The sequence below is a fragment of the Hyla sarda genome, chromosome 8 (assembly GCF_029499605.1).
Source record: "Hyla sarda isolate aHylSar1 chromosome 8, aHylSar1.hap1, whole genome shotgun sequence".
In the NCBI taxonomy this organism is placed as follows: Eukaryota; Metazoa; Chordata; class Amphibia; order Anura; family Hylidae; genus Hyla; species Hyla sarda.
Genome location: NC_079196.1, coordinates 148,397,123 through 148,409,204, shown reverse-complemented (window position 1 = coordinate 148,409,204; position 12,082 = coordinate 148,397,123).

Below are 12,082 nucleotides of genomic sequence, written 5' to 3'. Positions count from 1 at the left end.
GCAGGTGAAGGGACCTCCGGCTGCCATGCTGGATGATCGTATCTCCGCGGCAGCACTGCGGGCGATCCGATCATCCATTCAAAGTACCGTGATGCTGCAGATGCTGTGATCTGTATTGATCACGGCATCTGAGGGGTTAATGGCATTACAGGTGGGTCCCTGGCTGCTATCAGCAGCGGGGACCTGCCGTGCATGACGCGAGCATCGCTCCGATGCTCGTCGTTATGCATAGGACGTAAATGTACATCGTGGTGCGTTAAGTACCAGCTCACCAGGACGTAAATTTAAGTCCTGCGTCGTTAAGGTGTTAAATAGAAGTAATTTACAAATCTGTTTAATTTTCTGGCACCAGTTGATTTAGAATTTTTTTTCCCAGTGGAGTACCCATTGAAGCTGTTGTTCCAACCCGGGAACTTCTTTTCTGTGGATTACCTTACAGCAATCATACTTTCTAAGAGAATCAGAATACCTTAATTACAGCACAGGAGTGTGTATTGAGCATGTATATCCTTCATTCCTATACTGAGAAGGGAGGAGTTCATAGAGTAGAATGAGTCCGCTGCAACTGGTGCCAGAAAGTTAAACAGATTTGTAAATTACTTCTATTTAAAAATCTTAAACCTTCCAGTACTTATCAGCTGCTGTATACTACAGATATACTAACAAGTGAGTGATCCAGCTCACCTTCCCTGATGTACAGTGCTCGGACCGGTGCCCGGCAAGGAATCCAATATTCAAGAAAGAATGTACGGAGGTTCCAGCACTTCATTGCAAGCAGCTTTATTGAAGATACATCACATCATAAAAACGACAGTCAGTCAGACACCGAGGAAGAGCGCTTGCGCTCGAAACATGTCTGACTGACTGTAGTTTTTATGGTGTGATGTAATTCCACTGTGTGAATGGGACAGTGGAATTCCCATTGAAGATAATGGGCAGTAAATTTTTGAGGAATTTCACGGCTGAATTTTTCCTTGGACATGGCTTCAAAATCTTTCATCCTATCCCCTTCCAGTATTTTATCACAGCTCATTGCTTAGAAAAATTCATGTTCACTTCTATACTATAAATGCAGAATAGGGATTATCGGTATGGGGAGTGTTTCATCAGCATGTGCACTCCTGACCAAATGCTCATCCACTGTATTGGATATTTCCATGAACTGTGCCTATTCAGTTAAATTCTAATGAATGACAGTGTGGTTATAAGGTAACTGAAAGCACATTAAACAAAGGAAAATGCAGTCTCCTGACTTGGAGTGGCTGCATATAGTTTGACATGAGATTAGTTTTATGCAGATTGCCATAATAGTGTTACAACTGACACAATCTTAGGGTACATTCATGCGTTATTAAACTTGCAGCTGGTTTCTCGCTGCAGAATGTTACCTTTCACATTAATGGGACCAAGGAAAATCTGCAATAGTGACAGCAAGCCATTGAAGTAAATGGTAGTGAAACTTGCAGTGGATCTCCCGCAGTGGGAAATCCACTTTGAGTTATCAACATGTGAAAGTACCCAAACAAATCTTTTCCTCTAGCCTGCTGTGCACCTAGGGGAAGGGTTAACTGATTTCAGATGCTTTAAGTTTAACTCCCGGACTCAGTCTGAGGCTGTGTTCACATTTGGCGTTTAATTGGTGGTACTGCTGAGTGGGAGATCCACGTGACGAGAGGATGTGAACTCGTCAGCTCCGACCACTCCTTTAACTCTCTCCTGATTCCTGAAGACCTTGACGGAAAAGATGAACTGTCGGCACGGTGGAATTTTGGACTGATGGGCTTGATGTAGCACAGCAATCTGGGTGGCACAGTGGCCTGCCAGGCAACCGCGGGGGTATGGAGGTGGGCACGAGAAGCAGGGGGACGAAAGGAGGGCCAGGCTGGAGACAAAGTCATGTGGCCAGTCAGGTGAGCAGACCATGCGAGCTGGGAGATCATGTGGTCGCAACCAAGGCGCGGCAGCTGGACCCGGAAGGCACCAAACAGACGACACAGAGCAGTGGGGGCACACAGAGGAAGAGCGTGGACCGTAGGGTGAGAGACCTGGGCTGAGAAAGCCCAAGGAATGGGTGAGATAGAAACGCAGAACTTTGCAGCACATAACTAAGTACAGCAAAATGGGAAATTAAATTAATAGGGAATAAATTAATAGGGAAAGGAATAAGGGTGATGTGGACGGAGGTTCTGACAGAGATTTAATCCAGCCTGGGGATGTACAGATGTTATATGCCGATATTGATTGAAGCTGAAATGCTCCACGGTGCCAATGTTGTATTTCCAGCAACTTTATGTCCCACTGCTCTTAGAGTTTTTAAAGTACAGGGGTAGAAGGCAATAATGATGCAACAGTGTATAACAAACTAAGACCCCTGCCCTGGTTTTTAAACTTTGTCTTAACAGTGCCCCCCTGAAAGTGTGTTTTGAACACTGGACTTGAATGGGTATAATTATGATAAACTAAAAACTTATTTATACATGACTCTTTAGGACGTTGCTGTGAATTTTGGCGTGAGCTGAGCAACATAAATGAACAAGAAACTGATCTGCAGACCTGTAAGTGGAATTTTATTAAAAATCAGGAAATCCTGGTGCTCAATAGCAGGAATATTATGGGACTCTCCGAGCTGGTAATACTAGTATGGTCTTTGCTTTTCTGGGTAGATATCCGGGACCTCCCTGAGCAGTAAAGAGAGAAAAAAAAGGATAATCCACTAAGGGAGTTAAAAGTCCTCATATAAGTCAATGGCTCCAAAATTACAACAATGGAGATCCGGCGGTAACGCCACTGGAGAAGCCGCAAACATGGGGAAAATGGATACGTTTTTAAAATCTCCCAGTGATGTTGTAAAAACAAGGACTCAAAGATATGGAGAGAGTGTAAATGGGTCCAGATATTCGATTTTACAAGAGGAAGGGGTCCTGGAGGAGGGAGAGAGTGGAGAGCTCAGTGCAAAAAGGCTGAGCTCCATTTTGAATGTAGTAGAAATAAGTAACAGATCCCTGGAAGATTTGACAGTGCAAGTTGGTAGTCTTAGTACAGATGTTGGATTAATCCGGGAGGATATGAAAAAGGTTAAAGAAAGAGTGCGGAAAATAGAAAAGCTGATCCCACAACTAGATGATAAAGTTGGCAACATGGAAAAAGTAAAGGAAGAACTAACCAAAGAGAATAAATACTTGAAAGGAAAAGTTGAAGATCTAGACAGAAGACAGATCAAGGCGGGCAAATGTAAGAGTAATTGGCATATCGGAAGGAGTGGAAGGGAAGATCCAATAGAATTCTGTACTAAATGATAACTGACACTTTTGGAGAGCAGATTTTTCATCTTGGTTTGCGATAGAGAGAGCGCACAGGGTCCCGTTCACAAAACCAATACCAAGAGCACCACCAAGGAAATTTGAAATTCATGTGTGCGTGATATTCTTTTGAAAGTGGCAAGGGAAAAAGGGAAGATTGTATTGGGGAATACAAATATTTATATATAACCAGACTTTTCAAAAGAGACACAGAAGAAGAGAATGGAGTTCAGAGACATTAAGAATATTCCCTTTTCCCTATTATTTCCAGGTCATCTAAGGCAGGGGTCTCAAACTCATATTATCTGGGGGCCACTGGAGGTAGCGGCTGGGCCACATGCGCCCCTTACATATAATGCCCCCATCATATGCCCCTCACATGTAATGCCCCCATCATACACCCTCACATATAATGCCCCCATCATGCACCCCTCACATATAATGACCCCATCATATGCCCCTCACATATAATTCCTCCATCATACGCCACTCACATATAATGCCCCCATCATGCGCCCCTCATATATAATTCCCCCATTATGCGCCCCTCACATATAATTCCTCCATCATACGCCACTCACATATAATGCCTCCATCATGCGCCCCTCACATATAATTCCCCCATCATGTGCCCCTCACATATAATTCCTCCATAATATGCCACTCACATATAATGCCCCCATCATATGCCCCTCACATATAATGCCCCCATAATACGCCCCTCACATATAATTCCCCCATCATACGCCCCTAACATATAATTCCTCCATCATACGCCACTCACATATAATGCCCCATTATATGCCCCTCACATATAATGCCCCATCATCTGCCCCTCACATATAATGCCTCCATCATGAGCACCTCATCATCCACCAGCAACACCCCCCACCAGCAGTAGCACCCCCATCATCCATTAGCAACCCCCCTCCCCATTCCCCCTACCTCCCCTGTGGTAAAAGCATAAGCTGATGGATGATGGGGTGCTACTTCGGGGGAGGGGGGAGCATTAGGTAGGCAGAAGTTTCCCCACATTAGGAAGGTACCAGTTTCCCCACATTAGGAAGGTAGCAGTTTCTCTATATTAGGAAGGTTGCATGTTCCCCACATTAGGAAGGTAGCAGTTTCCCCACATTAGGAAGTTAGCAGTTTCCCCACATTAGGAAGGTTGCATGTTCCCCACATTAGGAAGGTAGTGGTTTCTCCACATTAGGAAGGTAGCAGTTTCCCCACATCAGGATGGTAGCAGTTTCCCCACATTAGGAAGGTAGCAGTTTCCCCACATCAGGATGGTAGCAGTTTCCCCACATTAGTAAGGTAGCAGTATTCCCCCATTAGGAAGGTACCAGTTTCCCCACATTAGGAAGGTAGCAGTATCCCCACATTAGGAAGGTGGCGGTTTCTCCACATTAGGAAGGTAGCAGTTTCCCCACATCAGGATGGTAGCAGTTTCCCCACATTAGGAAGGTAGCAGTTTCCCCACATTAGGAAGTTAGCAGTTTCCCCACATTAGGAAGGTTGCATGTTCCTCACATTAGGAAGGTAGCGGTTTCCCCACATTAGGAAGGTAGCAGTTTCCCCACATCAGGATGTTAGCAGTTTCCCCACATTAGGAAGGTAGCAGTATCCCCACATTAGGAAGGTAGCGGTTTCCCCACATAAGGAAGGTTGCATGTTCCCGAAATTAGGAAGGTAGCGGTTTCCCCACATTAGGAATGTAGCAGTTTCCCACATTAGGATGTTAGCAGTTTCCCCACATTAGGAAGGTAGCAGTATCCCCACATTAGGAAGGTAGCGGTTTCCCCACATAAAGAAGGTTGCATGTTCCCGAAATTAGGAAGGTAGCGGTTTCCCCACATTAGGAATGTAGCTGTTTCCCACATTAAGAAGGTAGCAGTTTTCCCACATTAGGAAGGTTGCATGTTCCCCACATTAGGATGGTAGTTGTTTCCCCACATTAGGAAGGTAGCAGTTTCTTCACATTAGGAAGGTAGCAGTTTTCCCACATTAGGAAGGTAGCATGTTCCCCACATTAGGAAGGTAGCATGTTCCCCACATTACGTAGCATTGTTTGCCCCCCCCCGACAAACACACACACAGGAACACACACACAGACAGACACTCACACATGCACACACACATAGACACACTTACCTGTCCTGCACTGTGCTTCTCTTCTCTGGCGGCGGCCTGACAAGTGAAGTCACTGATGTCCTCCTGTGCGGGTCACATGCGCGACGTCCCTCATCAGACTCAGGCCGGTGGGCCCACTGGAGACAGGGGGAGGAGGGAGTACTTAGTGAAGGTAATGGGCTCTATTGGACAGGGTGGGGGGTATTGATCACGAACGCAGAGGATGCGCCCCATCAAGTCTCGTGTGAAGTCTTCCGGCATTTAGCGCTTCTTGCCCGAAGCAGGGATACATTTTCTGTCCCCAGAAGAAACTGGAAAGTGGATGGAATCGCAAGGTCTATGAGTCTATAATTCAGGGAAAAGGATATTAGAGGGAGAGAGGGAGCGATGGGGTTAGGTGGAAAGTGGAGAGGTTCGTTAGTGGAGGCTGACCAGTGGGGGGGGGGGGGGGGAAGAGGGAGGGAAACGGATGGGAAGTCCGCCTGGCAAAAAAAAAAAAAAAGGAGGAAAGGTAAAACACATATGACAGTGGCTCAGAATAGACAAAGCGGTAAGGTATTAGTATGGAACATTAGGTGTAGTAACTCCTTAAGGGCGTAGGGCGTACAGGTCCCGGTGTTTAAAACCTGCATCACACTGGGTCGGTCCCGGCTGCTAATCATAGCCGGGACCCTGGGCTAACAGCGCGCGGCATCGATCATTGTGCCGCGCGCTCTTAACCCTTCAGACGCGGCGATCAAAGTTGACAAAGGTCATTTAACCCCTTCCCTAATAAAAGTTTGAATCACCCCCTTTTCCCATAAAAAAATAAAACTGTGTAAATAAAAATAAAAATAAACATATGTGGTATCACCGCGTGCGAAAATGTCCGAACTATAAAAATATATTGTCAATTAAATCACATGGTCAATGGCGTGCGCAGAAAAAAATTCCAAAGTCCAAAATAGTGTATTTTTGGTCACTTTTTATGAAAAGCGATCAAAAAGTCTGATCAATAAAAACTTCAGAACACGGTGCAAAAAATGAGCCCTCATACCGGCCCGTACGCAGAAAAATAAAAAAGTTATAGGGGTTAGAAGATGAGAATTTTTAGCATATACATTTTCCTGCATGTAGTTATGATTTTTTTCCGAAGTACGACAAAATCAAACCTATATAAGTAGGTTATCATTTTAACCGTATGAACCTACAGAATAAAGATAAGGTGTTATTTGTACCGAAAAATGCACTGCGTAGAAACAGAAGCCCCCAAAATTTACGAAATGAAATTTTTTCTTCAATTTTGTCGCACAATGAATTTTTTTTCTGTTTTGCCGTGGATTTGTGGGTAAAATGACTAATGTCACTGCAAATAAGAATTGGTGGTGCAAAAAATAAGCCATCATATGGAATTTTATGTGCAAAATTGAAAGCGTTATGATTTTTAGAAGGTGATGAGGAAAAAATGAAAATGCAAAAACGGAAAAACTCTGTGTCCTTAAGGGGTTAAAGAAAGGAGGAAGAGAGTGGCAATTATGGATAGAGTTAAGAACCACCTACCTGCAATCGTATGGACTGATGGTTTCTCTCTGGCTTCTATTGATGTAGAGGCGCTGTATACCCGGATACCTCATAGTGTGGGTATACAGGCCATCCATGATGTATTACTATACACAGATAAATCAGAAGATTTTGTGAAATTTATTTGCGAGGCCCTCAAATTTATCTTGGAGAATAACACCTTCCAATATGATAATCAGTTTTACAGGCAGTGTAAAGGCACGGCCATGGGGAGTCCTACCTCATGTTCATACGCAAATTTATTTCTGTCGATTTTTGAGAAATTGTATATCTATAATTCTAGTAACCCTTATGTAAAACACATTAAAGCCTATTGGAGATATATGGATGATGTCCTAATTGTGTGGGATGATACCAGAGAAAAGTTTGAGGACTTTGTTCAACATCTTAACTCAGTTAACACGATGAATATGATGTTCACAAGTGTCTTTGGAGGTGACAGCCTGGGGTTTTTGGACTTAAAATTACTAGTCAGAGATGGGGTATTGGTCACACAAGGCTTTAGGAAAGAGGTGGCGAAGAATGCGATTTTACACTATGATAGTTCGCACCCATCTCAAGTGAAAGACGGGATTCCATATAGTCAATTCCTGAGGCTTAGAAGAAACAATAGTGACCTTCAGGACTTTGAAAAACAAGCAAGTGAATTAGCCTCGAGGTTGTCAAGGAGAGGTTACCCTGATAAGGTGATCCGAAAAGGGTATGAGAGAGCTTACCCCCTGGATAGGAGGAAACTGTTATATAGGAACAGACAGCAGAAGGATGCTCCTCAGAAGGAGAATAAACGTTATGTGTTTTCCTTCAAAAATGGCCCTATGAATGAAATAATAAGATCTACATTATATAAGAACTGGTATCTCCTGGCTTCGGACCCTGATATTACAGAATTTTCAGAAAATAAACCTATAGTGACCTTTAAAAAGAATCGGACTATCCGTAATTTAATCAAGAAAAGGAAAAATGAATATAGTATGCAAGAGAAAAAACAGGAAAATTGGCTTACAAAATTTTTTCCGTATGGTAATAAGAAATGTGGCTCATGTACCTTCTGCAAGTATAATGCTAATTCTACTGGAGGTACATTAGGAGGTACTAATTTCTTTGTAAAAGAATTAATTACCTGTCGCAGCTCCTTTGTTGTGTACTTCATGATTATGTGAATGTAGAATGTTTTACATTGGTAAGACGGAACGCCAATTGAGAGTGCGGTTCCGCGAACATCTTTATTCGGTGAGGAAAGGAGGAGGATCCCCTCGTTTTGTTAAACACATGCAAGAAGTACACAAAGGAGACTGTGAAAATCTGAAGTTTGGTGGCCTGATGCGCATTAATAGTAGGCAGGGCAATGTAGATAGGAGACGGGCTTTACTGCGAGCTGAGGCTCATTGGATTCTTACTTTGGATGCACAGGGCCCAATGGGGCTGAATGATAGAATTGATCTATCTCCATTTTTATAATTTTAAGGTAGTTCATTAAAAGTAGTGTTCTAATAGTATACATGGTAATAGGATTAGGTTAGTTTTTTCATTATTTCCTTACCTGTTGGTTTGTGGCATACGTCATCTTGATCACATGATCCCAGCAGGTGCACTATTTTAGGTTGCACAGCGCGATGACGTGAATGAGGCCGGATGAAGTGCATAGTGATTGCGTGAAACCGCCGGCAGTCGCCTTCTCTGAGCGCTCCACTTCTGATATGCCCGATCGTGGATTGTAGGCACCGTTTGAGTGAGGCCGGAATTGCGGTACCCTTGCGGTGAGTGCAGGTGTGGTTTTTTTCTATGTTTGCTCTTTTACTGATATCGTTCTGTTTCACCTAGCACCGCCGATGGGACCCCATGTGCAAGTACCTATCTGTTGTATACCTCCAAAGTGTATCCTTTGTTTTTAGACCCTGTGGTTACTAGCAGTGCCACTTGTTCTTCTTCTACATTGGTATGTTTACTTGAAACCACCCTTCAGGGCTGCCATCAGAAATTTGGGGGCCCCTTACACAGCTTGTAGTCTGCCCCCCCCCCTACCCGTGGCACATGCTAGATTTTATCTTAATATCGGGCTTAGAAACATAAAATAATATCGCTACTCGTATTAATTTTGCAGTGAATACTGTAAGGAAATAAAAGCCACTATACACAGGCCAGTATCACTAATAACACCACAATACAAGGGACATATAATTCCGCCATACCATGATCACTACCATTACCACTGACTAATACTCCTATATTGTTATTGAATAAAAACCACTATACAAATACCAATATCCCCCATACAGTGACCATACATACAGAAATAGATAACGGCTGTACACAGGGGCTGCAGACCACATAAGTCATTATAGTTACATACTCACAGGGGCGTCTTCTCTGATCTGAGTCGTTCACTTTTCTCTTTCTTCTCCATCTGTCCTGGGTCATTGTGAAGATTTCTCCCAATCACAATTCGTCTTCATCAAATCTGTCAGACAACATTTTAGGCTCCTCGCTACAGCAAAGTCCTCACCTCTATATAACCCCCCCCTATATGTATTACACTGCCCCATATAGTATTAGATCCCTCTGTGCAGTTGTATAGTAATAGGTCCCAACATTGTCCCTATAGATTAGCAGGCCCAAACATTGCCCCCATAGTATTTTATGCCCCTCACATTGCCCTTCACAGTACATTATGCCCCTCATGTTGCCCCCATTGTATATTATCCCCCTCATATTGCCACCAATTGTATATTATCCCCTCATATTGCCCCCATTGTATATCATCCCCTCTCATTTTGTCCCCATTGTATATTATGCTGCTCATAATGCTCTACCTTTCTATATTACCCCCTGATATTGCTCCCCTTTCTATATTACCACCCTCATATTGCTCCCCAGGGGGAAGCTTGAAACCACAGGCATTGCCAGATTAAGGTTGCCTGGAAGACAGAACACTTCATTATGACAGTTCCCCCACATTAGGTGCAGTACAGTTCCCCCACATTAGATTGACAGTATACTGTATTTACCCCGCATTAGGTTGTAGTTCCCCCACATTAGGTGCAGTATGGTTCTCCACATTAGGTTCAGTATAGTTCCCCCACATTAGGTGCAGCACAGTTCCCCCACAATAGGTGCAGTACAGTTCCCCCCCATTAGGTGCAGTACAGTTCCTCCACATTAGGTGCAGTATAGTTCCCCCTCATTAGGTTGTAGTTCCCCCACATTAGGTGCAGTACAGTTCCCCCACATTAGGTGCAGTATAGTTCCCCCACATTAGGTGCAGTATAGTTTCCCCACATTAGGTGCAGTATAGTTCCCCCACATTAGGTGCAGTACAGTTCCCCCACATTAGGTGCAGTACAGTTCCCCCACATTAGGTTCAGTACAGTTCCCCCACATTAGGTGCAGTACAGTTCCCCCACACAAGGTGCAGTACAGTTCCCCACATTAGGTGCAGTACAGTTCCCCCACATTAGGTGCAGTACAGTTCCCCCACATTAGGTGCAGTACAGTTCCCCCATGTTAGGTGCAGTATAGTTCCCCCACATTAGGTGCAGTATAGTCCCCCACATTAGGTGCAGTATAGTTCTCCCCATTAGGTGCAGTATAGTTCCCCACATTAGGTGCAGTATAGTTCCGCACACATTAGGTACAGTACAGTTCCCCACATTAAGTGCAGTATAGTTCCCCCACATTAGGTGCAGTATAGTCCCCCACATTACGTGCAGTATAGTTCCCCACATTAGGTGCAGTATAGTTCCCCACATTAGGTGCAGTATAGTTCCCCACATTAGTTGCAGTATAGTTCCTCACATTAGGTGCAGTATAGTTCCCCCACATTAGGTGCAGTACAGTTTCCCCACATTAGGTGCTGTATAGTTCCCCCCCATTAGGTGCAGTACAGTTCCCCCACAGACATACAGCCTTCAGCCATATACAGTGTATGGCTGGAGGCTGTATTGCTGTTTATTGCCCCACTTCAGTGTTCCAACCACCGCTCCGGGGTCACGATCTACTGCTATGGCCTATGGGCCATAGCAGTAGGTCCCGGGACCGGAGGTCAGAACACTGAAGATGACGTGCTGGTGCTGGATACTTACCATGCGCGCGCGTCCTCCTCACTGCTCTGCTCTGCTGTTCTATGAACGCATGCAGGGACTTCAGTGAAAAAAAATTCCCTGGGTAGTTTGGTAGGTAGCTAGCCAGTTAGGTAGGTAGGTAGGAAGGAAGACAGCCAGGTAGGAATGCAGTTAGGTTGCCAGGTAGTTAGGTAGAGAAATAGCCAGGTACCCAAATAGGTAGGTTGCTAGGTTGGCAGGTAGTTTGGTAGAAAGATAGCAAGGTAGGTAGTCAGGTATAAAAACAGGTAGGTATAGCCAGGTAGGTAGATAGATTGCCAGGTAGGTATGAAGACATGTGGGTAGGTTGCCAAGTAGGTAGGGAAACACTGCTCTTTGTTTGTGAAATACGGAATTGCTAGAACAGTGTTTCCCAATCAGTGTGCCTGCATCTGTTGCAAAACTACAACTCCCAGCATGCCCAAAGGCTGTCAGGGCATGCTGGGAGTTTTAGTTTTACAACAGCTGGTGGCACACTGGTTGGGAAACACTGGGGTAACATAATGTGTTTGCTGAATAGGCTAGGACAGTGTTTCCCAACCAGTATGCCTGCAGCTGTTGCAAAACTACAACTCCCAGCATGCCCTGACAGCCTTTGGGCATGCTGGGAGTTGTAGTTTTGCAACAGCTGGAGGCACAGCTGGAGGCACACTGGTTGGGAAACACTGTACTAGCATATTCAGCATACACATCATGTTACACCAGTGTTTCCCAACCAGTGTGCCTCCAGCCGTTGCAAAACTACAACTTTCAGCATGCCCAAAGCTGTCAGGGCATGCTGGGATGTGTAGTTTTGCAACAGCTGGAGGCACACTGGTTGGGAAACACTGTCCTATCCTATTCAGCATACACAACATGTTACACCAGTGTTTCCCAACCAGTTCGCCTCCAGCTGTTGCAAAACTACAACTCCCAGCATGCTCAGAGACTGTCAGGGCATGCTGGGAGTTGTAGTTTTGCAACAACTGGAGGCACACTGGTGTAACATGATGT